The 17,572-nt window shown below is 47.6% G+C and overlaps 1 protein-coding gene across 2 annotated transcripts in view; it reads left to right on the top strand.

The window, feature by feature from the left end:
- Positions 1-2,657: 2,657 nt before the first annotated feature.
- The window catches only part of ADARB1 (adenosine deaminase, RNA specific B1), a 70,174-nt gene continuing 55,259 nt past the window's right edge, over positions 2,658-17,572 (top strand). The window contains exon 1 of one of the 2 annotated variants that reach the window (XM_017838067.1): positions 2,658-2,698. The gene's annotated coding sequence lies outside the window, so the exon portion shown is untranslated. Of the gene's footprint in view, positions 2,699-3,271; positions 3,429-17,572 lie in introns of those variants that run through there. The other variant, XM_017838068.1, reaches the window with a different exon arrangement.

Raw genomic sequence — 17,572 nt, forward strand, 5'->3', positions numbered from 1 at the left:
TGGGGCTGATTTTCCTCCCTCCAGTGGAGGGCTGGAGCTGGACAGAGCAGCCCTCCTTGTCCTTGGACTCCAGAGGGGCTAAAGGGGTCATCCCTGGGTGCATTTCTGTCTGTCCACGGGTGTACATCCAGATGTCCTTGAGCCACATGTGAGCAGAACAGCTGCTCAGTGCCGCACCTGGAGCCCATGCTGGGCATAGAAGGGATGTGGTAATGTGGATGTCACCATCCAAACACTCTGGAGAAATGGGTGAGAAAGTAGAGTTCTCAGCACGAAGTTTTCATAATATACCAAGGTGAGTGGTGCAGCAGCACATATCCAGGACCAGAGGAAATGGCCTCAAGCTGTACCAGGGGAAGTTTAGATTGGATATTGAGAAAAATTTCTCCACTGAAAGGGTGGTTGGGTAACCTCAAAGGGACAGATATCTGGGAAAGTTAACATTTCTCCTTGACTAGTTGATGTCTGTAGTCAGCTGTGGCCAGGAATGAGACTTTGGGACATTTTCTGCTATGAAGTGCAGAGAGGAGTGATACTGTGCTGCAGGTCTGAAAAATCATGAAAACTGGGAAGAGCAAGGCCAGTGCTGCATTCTGCTGTGTTCTGCAGCATCCCATGGGGTTAGCTCGGTTCAGGATCTGCAGATGTCTTTAAACTGCAATGATCTGCAATGGTTTTAAACTGAGAGTAGGTTTAGATTGGATATTGGGAAGAAATTCTTGGCTGTGAGGGTGGTTAGGCCCTGGCACAGATTACCCAGAGAAGCTGTGGCTGCCCCATCCCTGGATGTGTTCAAGGTAAGGTTGGACAGGGTTTGGTCTAATGGAAGGTGTCCCTGCTCATGGCAGGGGGTTGGACAAAGGCTTTAAGGTCAGTTCCAACCCAAACCATTTTGGGATTCTGTGATTCTTTGTCAAGAGCAAAATGCAAGTCACTGCTCAGAAACCTGCTCCCCAAGTGGCCATGTACTCTAAGCCTGCTGTCACAAAGAGACCGTGTGAGAGCCAAGTTTTAAAGTAATTATTTAATCGTGTTCTTCAGGAGGCTGAAGCCATAATGCACACAGAGAGCCGTGGTAGAAGCACTGATGAACTTTGCTGGTGGTGTTTGGGTGGAGATCACTGTTCTAGTTACAGGAGCTGGAACCACTTTATCACCACGTGGGTATAACCAAAAGTGTGTATTCTATACCCTCTGTGTCATTTCTGAGGGACTCTTAATAATGGATCATTTGCTGAAAGCTGCCCAGGGCACACCTGATACCTGAGGCTACAAGCTGGGTGTTAAAGAACCCTGTGAGGAGTGTTTCTTTGTCTTCAAACCCATGACTCAGCTGTGATAACTCCCCTCCAGGAGGCATCAGCACCTTCACCCCCAGCCCAAGGGGGCATCTCTGCTAATGGGCCATAGTGGACTGTCATAACAGGCAGCTGCAACAACCTACACCTTCAAAGTCTCCAAAAATACCCCACAACTCAGCTGAGTTAAATCACCCACTGTGAAACTCCCTGCCCTGGGGGAGGTACTGGACCTTCCCACCCGAACCTGAGCATGTATCTTGGGGTTTTGGGACTTCTGGTACTGCTTGTCAGATCCAGAGGAGGACCGGAATTCCAACAGGACTGTGACTGTCACTCTTGACAAGACTGTGATCATCACTTCAACAGGACCATCGTCCAGACCAACAGGTTTCTTTTCCTTTTCCTTTGCCCCCTGGGGGGGGACCATGTGGAGCTCGGCACAGCGGTGGATGAACACCGTTCTGTTCTTGTCCCAGGGCATGGGCTTATACATCTGTCTTTGTGGGTTAAAAACAGTTTTCCTGTATCGTTGCATTTATTGTAATTTTTTTTTTTTTTAGTAAATTGTAACTGACTTGTAATGTCTCAGGTTGGGTTCATTTCCACCGATTTCCTTTTAAACCGGCACAATCACTCACTGCTCCCTAGAAAACAGTTTGGCCTTCTCATCTTGGCGTGGCGGGATGGACACGGACAGGGACATGGGCATAGACATGGACAGGGACGTGGACAGGGACATGGGCACAGACATGGACAGGGGCGTGGACAGGGACATGGACATGGGCACAGACATGGACAGGGACGTGGACAGGGACACTGACAGGGACATCTCATCCACGATGATGTTGGAACGGCAGGGGCTCAGTCCTCGGGCGCTGCAGCAGGTGCTGGGTATCCCCGGCCCAGCTGAGGAGTTGTCCCCAGCTCTGAGCCCCGCGGAGGCCGGTCCGGCACCCCTGCGGCTGTCCCCGGGCAGAGGCTGCGGGAGCGGAGGATCCCACCTGGGCAGGGGCTCCCTGAGGGAGGGAGGGGGATTAAATAATGGCCGCCCCTCGCCCCGCCTCTCCCCGCGCTCGCCCAATCAGAGCCGCCTCCAGAACGGCCAAACCCCGCCCCCCGTCGCCATCCCCCGCGCTGTGAGAGCGCGCGACCGCCACCGGCCCCTCCCCGCGCGCGCGCGCCCCGCCAATGGGGGCGGTGGCGATGCCCGCGGCCCCGCCCCTCCCCGCGCGCGGGGCTCGCGGCGCTGGCGGGCCCGGCGCGGCCTGCACGTCGGCGGCGCGCGCGCGGGGCCGCGGCGGCGGCGGCGCAGCGGGGCCGCCGCGGGGCTCGGCCGGGGCCGCGCATGGCGGAGCGGCGGCGGCGGGGCCCGGGACAGCGGCGCGGCGCGGCGGGAGGTGAGCCGGGGCGGCAGCGGCGGGAGCGCCCCGCGGGACCTGTCCAGGTCCTGACGCGGTGGCAGGTGCCGGCGCCGGTGCCGGTGGCGGCGGGCCCGGGCCGCCCCGCACCTGTTGAGCGCGGCGGGGTCGGGCCGCGGCGAGGGCGCCGGTGCGGGGGCGCAGTGCGGCGCGGAGCGGGGCCCGGCCGGTACCGGCGGCGGGGCGGGGGCGGGCGCCCGGACGGTCTCACCCGGGCAGGGGCCGCGGCGGCGAAGCCATTTTGAGGGGGTGGCGGCGCCGCGGGAAGTTTGGCCCCGGCCGCCCGCCCCGGGGGCTCCTTCCCGGGCGCGACGCCTTCCCCGGGCGCTCGGGGCCGCGGGGGACCGGGGAACCCGCCGTGCCCGGACCCCGCCGCCGCGGAGGGGTGGCCTGGCCGCCCTCCCCTTCCCCCGGTGCCCCCCGGGCCGCCGAGCCCCTCTGGCGGTGCCGGGTCCGGCGCCCCCCGGCCCCGCCGCCCGCCCTCTGCAGCGGGAGGCGGCGCGTCCTTGGAGAGCAGCTCGGGCGTGAAACGCGGCTGCACATCCCAGCGCCTTCCCTTCCCGGCTGGATAACCTCCACCCCACCCCCCTCCACCACCCCTGAGCCCTTTTTCGTCTGTTGCTGTGGCCCCCGGTGGGTTTTGGTTTTCATGGTTCCTCCGGGATTTGGTTGGATTTGGTCTGCGCTGGAGCGGAACTGCGGTCGTGAGGTCTGTGATTGTGCTGTTAAAAGTCTCGTTTGATTAAAAAAATGTTCCCCCGGAGGGCGCCTGTCTGGTGCCTGGTGACCGAGGGGCAGCGCTGGCCCGGGCCACGCTTGGTTTCTGCCCGTCTTCACCTGGCACCTCTCAAGGCTCGGGTGAGGGAGTCGTGCCAGAGAGGGGCTATGGAGCGTTCGGGACTCTGCACTTGGGCTGGTGAAACCACAAAATCGATGCACGAGCAGCGTGGCCACTGTCAGCCTCACTGGTCCTTGGCCTGGGCTTTTGTTTATTTTTCTTTTCGGTGGTACATAAAAAAAAAAACAACTCAAACCTTCATGTATTTTGTAGCGTAAACAAGGTTACAGTCTCGGTTCTTATTGTATTTTATTTTACCCAAGCGGTAACAAGCTCTCTGTGGCCGTGGGGCTCTCACAGACACGCTGCTGGCTTTGCGAGTTACCCATCACCACTGTTTGAGTGAAGTCGTAGCGTCCTTCTCGGAGCTGTTTTATGCTGGAGAGTGGCAGCAGGCCAACCTTCCAGAGCGCACAAGATGTTTAGAATAATTAGTGATGGAATACCCTTTTGAAATAATTGTTTGGGTTTATCTAGCACTCAGTCGTAGTGATATCTACCTCTAAAAATAGGCAGGCCCCTGCGTAATGAGCCTCGTAGTATAAACGAGTCACATCTTGAATGACTGTTGTTACTTCTGGGATGTCCGAGATAGATGCTTTTGGGGGTTTTGCCAAATCTTTTTTTTTCCTGCTGCAGTGAATAATGTGGCCCTTGGCCCTTACAGCATGTAATTGTGTGCTGACCAGAGGCAAGGCTCAGTAACCCTCGCTGTTCAGGGCTGACACAGCCACGCAGAAAGCTTCCCACTGTTCCTCTGGCAGCCCAAGGTCATGTTTTTTCCATGAAATCCGTGCTCTGTGCGCTGCCACTCTGACAGAGAGGTGGCCAGCAGTTGGCTTTGCCCAGTGACAGTGCATCGCTCTTGCTCTGATCCTGGCTGTGCTGCTCCCTCATAGGATGGCTTCCCCAAGTTTCCCAAGGCACAGCTGTGTGAGTGCACAGCTCTTGCTTTCAGCAGTTGAGAACAAGGATTGCATGAGGAATTTTCTCACGTTTTTCTGTGTGGTTATCAGGGCGTGACGGATGAGCTGTGGCCCAAACTTCCCATGTGCACGTGCTTGTTAAAGTTTGTTTTCAACAGCCAGCATGCTGGCCAAGGCTTCTCTGGTGTTGCTGTTGTGCAAGAGCACTGGCTCCTCTGCTTGAGAGAAGGGGAGGGGGGGAAAAAAGCCCAGCTTTCTTCAGCAGGAGGAGAATTTGCTCTATGAACACTTGTTTTCTGAGCAGGTACCAGGAAGGACATTGTTCTTGGTGTCTGAAATGGGAGATGTCTCATAACTTTACTCCCGCTGTGCTCACAGACCTCAGCCCATTTTGATATTTGCCCCCAGTTCATCCAGATTTATCTGCTCAGTTGAAAGTTTAGTGCCCTTTTGTGGCCTGTGTGTGTTTAGGGAATGGAAATGGGCTGTGTGTGTTTTGGGAATGGAAGAGCCCTCAGCAGCATGCTGCTATGAGCACTGAGTCTTCTGCAGTACTTTTATGATAACTAAATGGGACTTTTTTTCTCTTTTAAAAGCCACCTGTGTTTTGGTTTAAGTGAGTAAAAGTCTCCTTGGCAAACTTCCCCCACACCGCTGCCTCCAGAGATCCTGTGAGGGAACAGGGCATTCCTGTTAAAACAGCGTGATGGCAACTCAGCATTGGTGTTTTGGAGATGTCATCTGTGATTTGAGGAAGTTCTGGGGACAGTAGTGGTGGTTGTGCCCCCGATGAGGAGTGTTTCTTTGCCTGTGAGGGCTGGATTGATTGTGTTAGTGCTCCCAGGTGCCAGGGCAGTTTTAGGTGAGGCTGAAGTAGATTGTCTCCAGGTGCTAGCAGTGGGAGCATCTTGTCAGGCTGGTGCTTTTTGTGTTTGAAATCTGGTGGGTGCAGGACCCTGGGGATCTTTGCTGGAATGTCTGGGGACATGCTCTGATGAAGAGAGACCAGTGCTCTTGCTGTTTCTGAAACCAGTAGGTGCTTGGCACCTTTGACACTCAGGCCGTGCAGCTGCTGCAGCGTGGATTTCAGCTTACGTTTAGGTGCCGAAGATTGAAACAGTGGGTTTGGGCTGTATTTATCAGTAGAAGCTGTTATTTATGTACCTTAGTTTTAAAGGAAATACCTCTATAGTAGAAATTTTGCGTGACCAAAAAAAAAAAAGAAAAAAAAAGCCTGGTGAGTTGATTATGTAAGCAAACGAAATGACGTTTTAAAGCAAGTTTCTTTCCTGTTTGCAGACAGTGTGGCTGGTTGTTTTTGCTCTTTCCTACTGTTTAACATTTTTTCAGTCCTTTAAGTGAATATTTTTTTTTGGTATGGTAGGTATGAGAAATAGTTATTTTTGCAATTAAAATCCTTGGTAGGTATGAGAAATAGTTATTTTTGCAATTTAAATCCTTGAAGAGGCCATCAGCAGACTCTGGGAGCTGGCAGAAGCCAGCTGTAAGTACTGGAGGCTGTAGCTGACCACAGCAGCAGCACTTCTGTGCATTTAAAAAATAATTAATGTAAAATAAAAATAAAAATAAAAGGAAACCCACATAACCGATACTGCTGTGGGAGCTGAGCCCAGAGTGACGCTCCCGACAATCATCCTCTCAAGAATGTCTGGTTGCAAAGGGAATTGGGATCGCTTTCTATTCTCTGCCTCTGTGTCCGCCGCGGTGTTTGTCTCTCCCTGTGCCGAAGGAATCCATCCCCTCCACAAAAGCTGCACGGGGTTACCTTGAGCCTCTGTTCCCGGCGGGAAGCACGGAGCTGAGTCAGTTCTGGCTGCCCAGGGCTGTGACTCAGTGCTGTCCCCACGGATGCACGGCCAGCCTGCTGCTGGCACAGCCAGGGAATAACCTGATTCCAGAGTATCCTCTGGGGGTATCGCCTGGTTAGAGGAGCCTGGGTTACAGGGGTCGGGCTGCTTTCAGTAGTGACGTGTGTGTTGGTGGAAGTTGGTTGTTACTGAGCTTTTATATGTGATATGAGTATCTATGGAAGCCAGGGAGCTTAGAGGCCAGAAGCTTCTTTCCTTCCTACAGCGTTAGGGGTTTATGTCTTTGTGGATTGTGTTACTTTTTTTAATATTTTTTTTTCCTTTATGTGCTTTAAGAGGAATGGTGCTTTGTTTTTCTTGTGGAGAAATGTCTTCCCTGATGGTTTAGGGTAGGTCGCTTTGTGTTTCTGTCTCCCAAAGTGAGGATGCTGTTTGTGCTTTTAAATCAGGATCGCTTCATAAAAAATGTCTTTATTGGGAACTCCTGCCACCTCCCTGTGCTTCTGAGCTCGATTTCCCGTTGCATGGCATCACAATGGCAGTGTCTCTGAATCAAATTGGTCAACACCTTGAAAAAGTCCGTCAGATCTGACAAGAGAGCAGATATGTCACAGGCCAGTGCTGAGAAGTCATGTGAGGGCAGGAATCTGCGAGGAGGAAGTTCTCAGATCAGTGCTCTGCTGAAAGAAAAGCTGTTGGCTGAGTGCAGAGAGATATTATTGGACATCAGAGGATGTTTGTGGGAGGGAGACAAACAGAAATTCAAGTTTCACAGGTAGTTCCAGTAGAAGCTGTATCCTTATTTTCCTGAGTATCCTTGTTCTCCATCGTGGAGGTGGAGAGGAGTGATCTAACCAGCAATCTTTCATTGTCATAGGTGATAGAAGAAAGGTTTTGGGTACAGTTCTTCACCCTGCCCTTGGGGGCTGAAGTGGGAGGGAGATGAATGAAGATTTTGAATTTCCCTGTAGAGGCTCCTGCAGTTGTTTGGGATAATGTCCTTTTATAGGTGCAGGAAAGCACCCGGGCCAGGATTTTTCTGCGCAGAGTGCTTTTGGCAGAGGTGCAAAAGGAAGGGCTGCTCAGTGGATTGAAGAGGAATTTTGGTGTTTAATTTGTTTTAAAGAGATTTGAATAGAATGGACTCTTGGATCTTCATCTCGAGTCCTGGGGGTAAGATGGTGAGTATCCTGAGTATCCTCGTTCAGAGAAAACGTGGGAGGAATATACTCTATTTTGAATTTAAAGTAGAAATCTTCCTCATTCGGGGGTGAGTTTGGTGCTACATGGTAGAGGGTAGTCTGTGATTACTTTGTTTCCCGATGCTTTTGTTATTATGATACTTTTAAGTTGCATTAAAAATTTGGTGGTGGGCCATGGGTAATACTGTGTTTGAGGACTATACCAATGCCAATTTATCTTTGTTCAAACTTTCAATTTCCCAATGGCTCCTCCTTTCTGCTCTTAATTTTGTTGTATCAGCTCTGGAAAGAGATGAACTGTTTAAAATCTGATCAAAAAGAGAACAAGGAAGTATGGAAAACACTAGTTTTTTTCATTTGTAAGATGTAATGTGAAAATGAAGTTTTTACATAGGAATTGTGAGGCAACCTCAACTAGGAGTATTTTTTTCCCATTTAATCTGTGTAGGTTTTGAGATTTGCAGAGATAATTAGTACCTGCCTTTGCCATTCTGAAGGGCTTCTGCTGAAAGTGTTCAGTGTGTCTAAAATGAGGTTGATTTTTATTTAGGTTGATTTACTCAGCTCCTCAAGTTTATTAGGAAATGAGCCTTTAAGTTTTAAGCTTTCACTGCCTTTTTCCTTGCTTAGTTATACTCTTAATATTTGTGCACAGTCTGCTGGAAAATTATTAGAGGGGAAAAAATTATCTTTTATATGCAGATTTTATAAAACTTCTTTTACAAAGGCCATTCTGAATCAAAATGCATTTTTATTTTTCCCCTCAAATATTGAGCACTGGTACTGAGTACTTAATAAAACCCCCCCAGAACTCTTTGTATGACTTCCAGTAAGAGCATAGTGGGGTCTTTAATTCAAAAGCATGATCAGCCCTATGTTTTCATTAATAAAGTTTGCACTCCATGCAGATTAGATGGAAAAGTCTGGCCAACCCCAGCAGACGACTCCAGCCAGGGATAATATAAATACCAAGGTCCAGACCATAAATCAGGAAATTTGTGCTGCAGAAATTACTAGGGACTTGAGAGAGTATTGAAGGAAAATATCTCTGTAGGCTTGCTCTGGGGGAAGAGTACAGCCCTCAAGATGATGGAGCCTTGGTGTGGTCCATCCTGGCTGCTCTTTGGAAGATAGTAAGAAAAAATGCATTCTGTTCAAACCCAGACTAAGATAATGCATTTCAATGCTGCTTTTGGCCTTAGACTTGCCATGTTTTTCACGGCTAAAAACAGAGGATCAGTGCTGGTATATGTAAATCTCTCAAAAATGAGAAGAATTAATATAAGCTGATGGCTGAACTGTACTTTGTTTGGGAGAAACTTGTAATAAAGCTGGCTCAGTGGGGGAACCAGGGTTATATCCCTCCTCCACTGCCCAGGTTTTAAAGCTTGCTCTTGACATGCACAAGTAGCTCACACCGGGAGATCAAAGGAGGGGGAAATAACTTCTCTTTTGTCAGATGCTTACTCACTTTTATAACCCCAATAGCCCTCAGTCAAGTTTACACCTGGAAAGCACTTTGTAGTGTGTGTTTTCCACAGAATGGAAACTAGTATGGGGTGTTATGTGGGGAGAGAGATATCTCCTTCAGAATAGCTTCTGAATCTGAGAGAGAAATAGCATTTTCTCACTTAAATTTTGGTAGCTACAACTTGTCAGCTGGTTGAGCAGCCCCTTTTGGATGCTGACTCTGTGCAGGTTTGCAGCCCCTTGGACCTGCTACCTGTGGGGTCTTGCACAAAGTCTGGGTGCTGTTTTACAGGCGACTGTCCAGTCATATTCCATGTTAAACCAGGGTCATCTTTTCCAGCTGGACTAAAGCATATTCCCATTCTTTTTTATCTGTAAGCTTTTCAGAGTAGCCATGTGGCACACTTACGTTTTCTCAGCAGTGGTGGCTTTGATGTCTTCTCTGGAACTGCAGCCCCTCTCTTGGTTAGAAGCACTCTAAGTGTTATCATTGGAGCTCTAAGAGCAGATCTGCTTTCCTGGGATTTAATGTGTATTATACAGACTTTCTTGTAGTCATATTTTCACAGATGCTTTTTATCTCCCGCCGCTTACCAGTGCCAAGTGGTGTTCTGCAGTTGGATGTCATGTGATACTGTGTTTTGATAACAAAGAGGAGCTGGAAATTAATGCTTAACTCAAACCAGTGATCCTGGCAGTTGTGGGTTGGGTGTGTGCACCAGCATTTTAATTTGAGTTGGGAACATGCTTCTGAGTGTTTAAAAACCACATAGATGTGGTACACAGGGGCATGGTTTTGTGATGGACCTGGCAGTGTTAGGTTAAGGATTGGACTCAATGGTCTTAGAGGTGATTTCCAAACTTAATGATTCCGTGATTCTGTGACAATCTCCTGCTTGTCTCCATCTCTGTGCTTGGGCTGGCTTGGAGGTGGGAGAGCGTGTTTGAGCTCCCTTGGGGGACAGTGAGTGCAGAGATGAGCTACAGGGGCACGTCCACTGCCTGTAAGTTTGTGATTGGACTGTGCTTCTATCCCTAATGAGTGTTCAGACTTTGATTAATCAGCAGCTAAATTGGGACCCTTCGCTGAGTTGGCAGCTCTTAAGAATGTGAGACAGAAAAGTGCAGCTGAGGCAAGCGGAAGCAGGAAGGTCTGGTTGGGAGCATGTGTGCCTGTGCTTTTGGCAAGGTACAGGCAAAGGGGCAAAGTCTCCCAGAAAAACCTTTCATGAAAATGGAGAAAATCCTCTCTTCACTCCAGAACCTACTGTACATGCTCAAACTGGTGACAGCTCAAGCCCAGTAGCCTCCCCTCTATTCCGTGAGGACCGTCAGGTCCTTCCATGCAACAAAAAACCAACAAAATTTGGTTTTTCGCCGTGTCTTTGCAAAAAATACGGAAAGTTACATTAAATACAACTCTGCTGTTTTCCATGAGAATCATAATGAGTTGGGAATGCTTCTCAACTAGTGCAAATGGTGCATTAGTCTGAAAGCCTTTGGGTAGTTTGTCCTTGCTTGATGCTTTGATATCAATTGATTTCCACAGACTTTAGTGCTGACGAATGCGGATAATGAGGGATAGTGAGTACTACTGTAGCTCTGTTGGTTGGTTTTTTTTTTTTCCCCTGGTGCAGCCTAGTTTCTCTTCTCTTATCCCCTGAAAGCTATTCTTAGTAAATGGTTGTTTTTCTTGAATTAAATGAGTGAATAATCAGTATTTCATTCACTGTCCTTACATATGCTTAAATATAGTATTAACCTAATCTTCTTATATGCTTTTCCTTCTGCTGCTCCTAAGTTCCTAAAGGAATCAGGTTCACTATTAATAAGATCTATGAATGAACTTGCTTGGAAATAAAATAGTGCTTTTGGGCTTTGGCTTGTATTTATTGCCAAGGTGGTAATTTATTTATATTTTTGGAAGACAGTACCATTCTTCATGCTTATAACTTCTGTGCAATCAAGAGTACTTCTTCTGTGTACAAATTCCTTAGATACAGTCTGTGATATGTTTTGGGGTTTTTTTCCTGCTTGGAAAGTAAAATGACTGTTTGGTGAGGAGAGAGGGAGGGAAGGAGGAAGGAAGGAAGGATGGGAGGGAGCTCTCCGTGGTACCGAGCGGGGCGGGGAGGGAAGCTCGTTCCGCCCTGCTGATCCCGGCGCATCCCGCATCCCGTCTCGGTCCTGCTGCACGGGAGCAGCGCCAATGCCTTGCTTCGGCTGCTCACCCCCGTTTGCCGAAGGTACCGAGTTTGCATGGCCGCTGTGCCTGGCGACTCTGCCTGCCCTGTCCCCTCTGCTCCCAGCTCTGCTGAGGCCTCCAGCACACCAGGAATATCATCTCTTAACATTAGACCACGGTCACGTCACTCCGGAGAAGGAGTAGATATGATAACTTGGATAAATATAGCTTAAATAAATATAGCTAGTGTTCCTCTGACTCCATAGTTTTTTCTCAGCTTGTCGTTCTCCTATGGCTGCATTTCAGATGGTGATGGCTGACTGGCTTTTTTGTAGCCCAGTACTACTGGACAGTATTCCCAACCCCACTGCTCATTTTTCATCTCTTCTCATGCATTTTTTTTCTCAGACAAAACCAACTGCTCCTCGTGCAGACTTTAGTCTGGTTTCAGGGTCAGCAGCTCAGCTGAATGGGAGCCATGGTCCTTCTGAGGTCCTTCTCAGTTTGCCCAGCTCGAGTATGGACACACACAGCTTCTCTCAGCATCCGTGGTGCCCCTGCTGGCTTTCAGCATAAGCCTGCTTTAAGTTCAGAGTTCACAGAATATCCAGAGTTGGAAGGGATCCACAAGGATTATGGAGTCCAACTCCTGGCCCTGCACAGGACAACCCCAAGAAGAGCTGTTCTTTGCTCTCCTTTCAATCTGTTCTTTCCTCAGTCACTTGTTCAGTAGATTTACTTTCTTTTAAAGTTGGCTTTCCAGTCTTAAGCGAGCTTCCCCAGTAGATGTGAGAACGTTTTCTAAATAGCTGCTCTTGATGGCTTTCAGTGAATATGGAAGGGACGGGAAATACAGCATTTTATTCTTGTAATAAAAGCTCTGTTGAGGAATATGGCTATTGACTGTTACTCTCTTGCCAGAGTATCACCTGATCTATAGGACAGCTTGGCTGAAACAGGCTGCCTTGAATGCTAAAGGAAAAAAAGCCAATATTTGAAGGTCATAGCTTTTAGAGTGCAGTAGTAGAAAGTAGGGAGAGGAATTTTTCTCTCTGTAGCTTTCAGTGTAGCAGAGCTCCTCAGCATTAGCAAAGGTTTTGGCTTGGGTATTTGTGCTCCTCCCTGGGTCGTGACCTTCCTTGCTGCCTTCTTGTATTCTTGCCTAGGTTTGGTAGGTTGCTGTAGTCCAAACTGGACATAAATTGTAAAAATACAAGATACAAATAAATACAAAAATTGTATTAATTGTATCCATGGGTATTTTTACATCCAGTGGTGCTTCAAATGCATACAAACACCTCTTGCTCCAGCAGTTTGCTGCACTTCAGGTGTACATTGTCCTGGCAGTATTGCTAGTGAATGCTACTTTAATGTGAGTGCAGTGGATTAGTTTTGAATAACCGACTTTTGGATATGTCTTAGGAGGCTGCTGGTGTTCTTATTGAAGGATTTCACCTCACAGAGCTAAAGTCTTGATTTCTTGTATAGTGCATGTTCACAGTGCTTCAGTTATCCTTCAGAGAACAGCCAACTCCCTGTATTTCTGAATCAATAGCTGCTTCTTTACTTCACAGAAAACTCATGCAGTATGTGTATATACATGAAATACATGCATATGTATATTTTATATGCAGTACTTTGTCCAGAATAAAAACTTCAGTCTAAAAATAATTTCACTGCAGTAAAAGGTCACTAAAGTAGCATAATCCAAATTCCACTCAACGTGGTTTTTTCACATATGAACTAACGTATTCTTTGCTTCTGTGGCTGAGGTCACTTAGGTAGTCTTGATAGCATTAAATGGCTCTTTCTCTCTGTAGTTTTGTTGTACTGAACCTGAAACAAGTGTTATGTCTTGAGTTGTTTGCTCCCCCGGGTTGGTGTGCCAGGGAAACGGGAAATTTCCACCCTCTTGCTGGAGCGGGTCTGCCATAGTCTGTGCAGAAGCAATGCTCCTCTCTTTGGTAATCTGTTGCTGCTTTTAAAATCTTGGAGACCTATGATGGGGTCATCTTTGGGCCTTATGTGTGTATTGGTGTAGGTGTGGGGAGCAGCAGAGACAGAGGAAGGATGCGGTGATGGTCCAGATACGTGTGTACCCTGTGAGATGGGGAGGATGGCAGCAGGCATCTTGCATGGCACTGCAGTGCTGTGCTTTTGCCTGGAGGGGAGATACAACAAGGCAAGGGAAACACTACTCTGGTTTCCAGCAAAACCACAAACAAGTGCCCCATGTCCCCAGGTGAAGGCTGGCATCCCTTGGAGTTTTCATCCTTCCTTGCCAACTCGGGGCTGGATGGCAGCAGGTGCTGCTTGGCTGCTGTCTGCCTGCACACACGTGGAAGGCTGGCAACTCTGCCCTCCTCCTGGGGCCACCCAGCCATGCTTTCTGGAATGGTGTAGAAAAATAGATGTGCTTGTGGCTAATCTACTGTACTTGCTCTGCCAACATTTGCAGTGTGTATCAATTCTACCTGAAAAGCATTGATTGTTTCTTGCCCTTGGTTCTGTACAGCGCTCCCTTCCAGGATGGATAATTGCTTCCCTCTTCCTTCTCCCCCCTGTATTTGCACAGCCAGACTCTGATTTGTTTTTTTTTAGGCAGAGCAGCTCTTGGGACACTTCCCTTGAACTCCCTGTGCCATGTATCACCCTCTAGTCCTTCCCTATTTGCCTTCTGCTTTGAAGTGATGCTGATTTGCAAGAGATAGCAAACAGGTCCTGTATGCAGTTTTCCCATGCCTCATGCAGTGACAAGTACCTGATATTAATAATTCTCTTGTATTGGTAAATTTTCCCCCTGGCAGGACCGTCCTCTCCCTTTTTAAGCCCTCTCATTCTGGAAGATGCCATCATCTCTGCAGAACTAGTTAATTACTATGGTGTCCTGTCAAATACCACATGGATTTATTCTTATTGATACAAGTGGTATTAACTCCATCACTTTCCCATCTGACTGATGATGGTGACTGTTACAAAAGAGTTACAGTTTCTTGAGAGGGGGACACTTGGAAAAACCACTTGGATATCAAGGTGAGGTCAGTACTCTGGTTTCTAACCAAAGCTTCACTGATGCACGGGAGATCTCTGGTAAACTGGTAGTACACAGTTTGGTTGATGGGTTCCTATAGGGTATATGATCCTCTCTGAAGCTTCTGAACCTGAAGGATCGAATGTGGGATCAACAAAAAAAACCACCAAGATGTTGTAATGTTGCTAAATTATATTTAAAATAACACCGGAAGCTCAATATGTGTAACTGAAATAAATACCATTCCTCTCACCCATTGTTAAGACTTAAATTTTATTAACTCCTGGGGGTAAAAAAAGCACATGACTTATATTTTAGTGCCTTTTTAAGACCAAAATTTCTTCACCCCCTTTATTTTATAATATGGCTGCTAGTAGCTGTTACTGCCATAGTATAGTTTTGTGAGCAACCACCATTTAAGTAACTCGGGCCCTCTGATTTCAAGGAAAACTAATAAATTTGGAAGGACTCTTGTCTATAAATGCACAAAGGGTGGAGAAGCCACTGAGAGCTGCAGCAGCTCAAGACATGGATCTCTAGATAGCTATAGCAGGTGTTAAAGCTGAGCTAGTTGTGTTGCTTGTGGAAAAGAGCGCAAGCAGTATGGGAATCCCCATGCTCTGGTAAGCCACAGCTGAACAGCCCACAAACATAGGGAAAGGTGAGGTTTTGGGTGTAAGTTGGGACAAGCATTTTGTATTTCATATGGAGCAGTGAAATGAATTATTTCAGCTTGACACGTTTTGAACATCTGTGTTTCTATTCAAGATTGCAGTCCTTTAACCAATTTTTTTTCAGCCCTAGTATTTTATTTTTTTGTTACTGGAACTTTTCCAACCACACAAATGGCAAGAAAAAATGTTCCTTCTATCTACCCACTACAAGGACAAGCAGTGATAGCACAAGGGGGAATGACATTAAGCAGAAAGAGAGTAGATAGATGTAGAGCGTTAGATCAGATATAAGGAAGAAATTCTTGACTTTGAAGTAGTGAGGCACTGGCGCAGGTTGCCCAGAGAAACTGTTCCTGCCCATCCCTGGAATCATTAAAGGCCAGGCTGAATTGGCCTTGGAGCAATTTGGTCTGGTGGAAGGTGTCCCTACCCATGGCAGGGGGTGGGACTGGATGTCCCTTCCAACCCAAACCATTTTGTGATTCTATGATCTGAAACTTTCATAAACGACTAATTAATTCTTCCCTTCTAAATATGTGTAGTTTCAGATTTGTCTTGCTGAAAGATTCTTTGGGGCCACTTCTTGTAACTAACTGAGTAGGTAAAACAGATGTAAGTATTTCGACTCTCATTGGTCTCATTTCCTTTGGCTATCAGGAACAACTTTCAATACTCAGCAAAAGATGTTATCTGAAAAGCTGTTTATCAGTTTTTATCTGAACTAAAAGGACTAATGTACGAGTTACCTCCTGACAATTCAGCCCTTGGAGGAGAATGTATCAAAACTCTCTTCTGTGGTCTCCAGTCATCACCTTGATACACTCTCAAGTCTTAGTCTGGTTGCCCTCTGCTGTGGTTTTTGCTGAAGGGGGATCTTACTGCTCTCTACAGCTACTTGAAAGGAGATTGTAGCCGCATAGGGGTCAGTCTCTTCTCCCATGTGACAAGTGATAGAACAAGAGGAAATGGCCTCAAGTTGTGCCAGAGCAGGTTTAGATTAAATAGTAGGAAAAATTTCTTCACTGAAGGGGTGGTCAGGTGCTGACACAGGCTGCCCAGGGCAGTGGTGGAGTCACCATCACTGGAGGTATTCAAAAGGTGTGTGGATGTGGCACTTGGGGACGTGGTTCAGTTGTGAACATGGAGGTCCTGGGTTAACAGTTGGACTTGATGATCTTAGAGGTATTTCTTATCCTTAGTGATTCTGATTCCATGTGCAAGTAATACAGACCAAGAGTCCTGACCTGTGCCCAGTCATGCCAGCATCTTCCCTCTCTCTTCCTCTCCTCCTGCCCTATCCAAATCTGGGTGCTTTCCTTGCTTGTCTTATCAAACTTGGGGGATGTATTACAATTTCTTGACTAAGAAGGTGGTAAGTGCCATTTCTGCACAATGTGGCTGTAAAATGTCTAATATTCTGTGATGGCAAACACTCTGCCCACACACCAGAGCAGTGATGGCAGTCAGATTTTACACCATGTGTGGTTGGTGTTTGTTGGTTTGGTTGGGTTTTTTTTAACATATAGATTTTTAATATTGAATAACACAAGGAACTGTTCTGGAAGGGACAGTGTGAGTCAGTCTTGTGTTAGAGAGGAACTCAGAAGACTGACTGGGAGTCAAGGTGCATCAACAGTCAGCTTGAAGTTCTTCAAATATGCTCATATTTTAGTGGGGGAAAAGCAGAAATGTGACTGTAGAAGTGAGAGGTAACACACTTATATTCTTAGAAGTCCAGCAGCTTGTTCTTCCTGAAATATTGCAGTGATGAGACACAGATGCCAAAATCCTGGAAGCTTCACCATGGAAATGCAGATTGTCAGTTAGACTTGAGTCACAAACACAGGGTGCTTCAAGTTTGGCTTGCTGCTGCCATGCATGCCATGCATGCTCTGGGACAGGCTCAGGCTGGGCCTCCCTGGGGAAGAAAACCCAGTTTGCTCTCCTGCAGTCTCCAGCTCTGCCCAGATCACAAAATGGCTCTACATCCATAAATAGGGAAGCAGCAAGAAAACAACTGACCTGGAAACGTGGTTTCCAGCTTACCCAATCCTTTGTTAGGAAAACAGCGTGATTCAGGTTTCTTTCACGGTGTTTTTAACTTCCCTGTGCGTGGAGTTCCTGTAGTGTTCAAGTTAAAGCCAAAGGATTAAAGAGCTCTGAAACTCTCCCACATTAGATGCATAACATATATTTAAAAAATAATAATATTAAGCCTGGTAGAAAGGCTGTTAGTGGGTGTCCTGGCTTTGGGTACACACATGCAATCCATGATTTTTGGTTCCCCAGTGTAGTCTGTGCTTTCTGGCATTTTGAGCACAGCAGACACAGTTTCGTGATGTATCTCCCACAGGGAAAGCTGTTGATGAGCTGCAGGCTGATGGAGAATGATTGGCATTGGGATTAGTGTCAAAGGATAAGCCCAAAATTCCCCCTCTGCCCTCATGAGGCTCCACCTGGAGTACTGTGTCCAGGTTTGGGGTCCTCAGCATAAAAAAGATGTGGGCTTGTTAGAGCGGGTCCGGAGCAGGCCATGGAGATGCTCCGAGGGCTGGAGCCCCTCTTCTCTGGAGCCAGGCTGGGAGAGCTGGGGGTGTTCACCTGGAGAAGAGAGGGCTCTGAGGAGACCTTAGAGCCTCTTCCAGTGCCTAAAGAGGCTCCAAGAAAGCTGGAGAGGGACTTTGGAAAAGGGCCTGCA

This window comes from Lepidothrix coronata, unplaced genomic scaffold, assembly GCF_001604755.1.
Source record: "Lepidothrix coronata isolate B3197 unplaced genomic scaffold, Lepidothrix_coronata-1.0 Scaffold323, whole genome shotgun sequence".
NCBI lineage: Eukaryota > Metazoa > Chordata > Aves > Passeriformes > Pipridae > Lepidothrix > Lepidothrix coronata.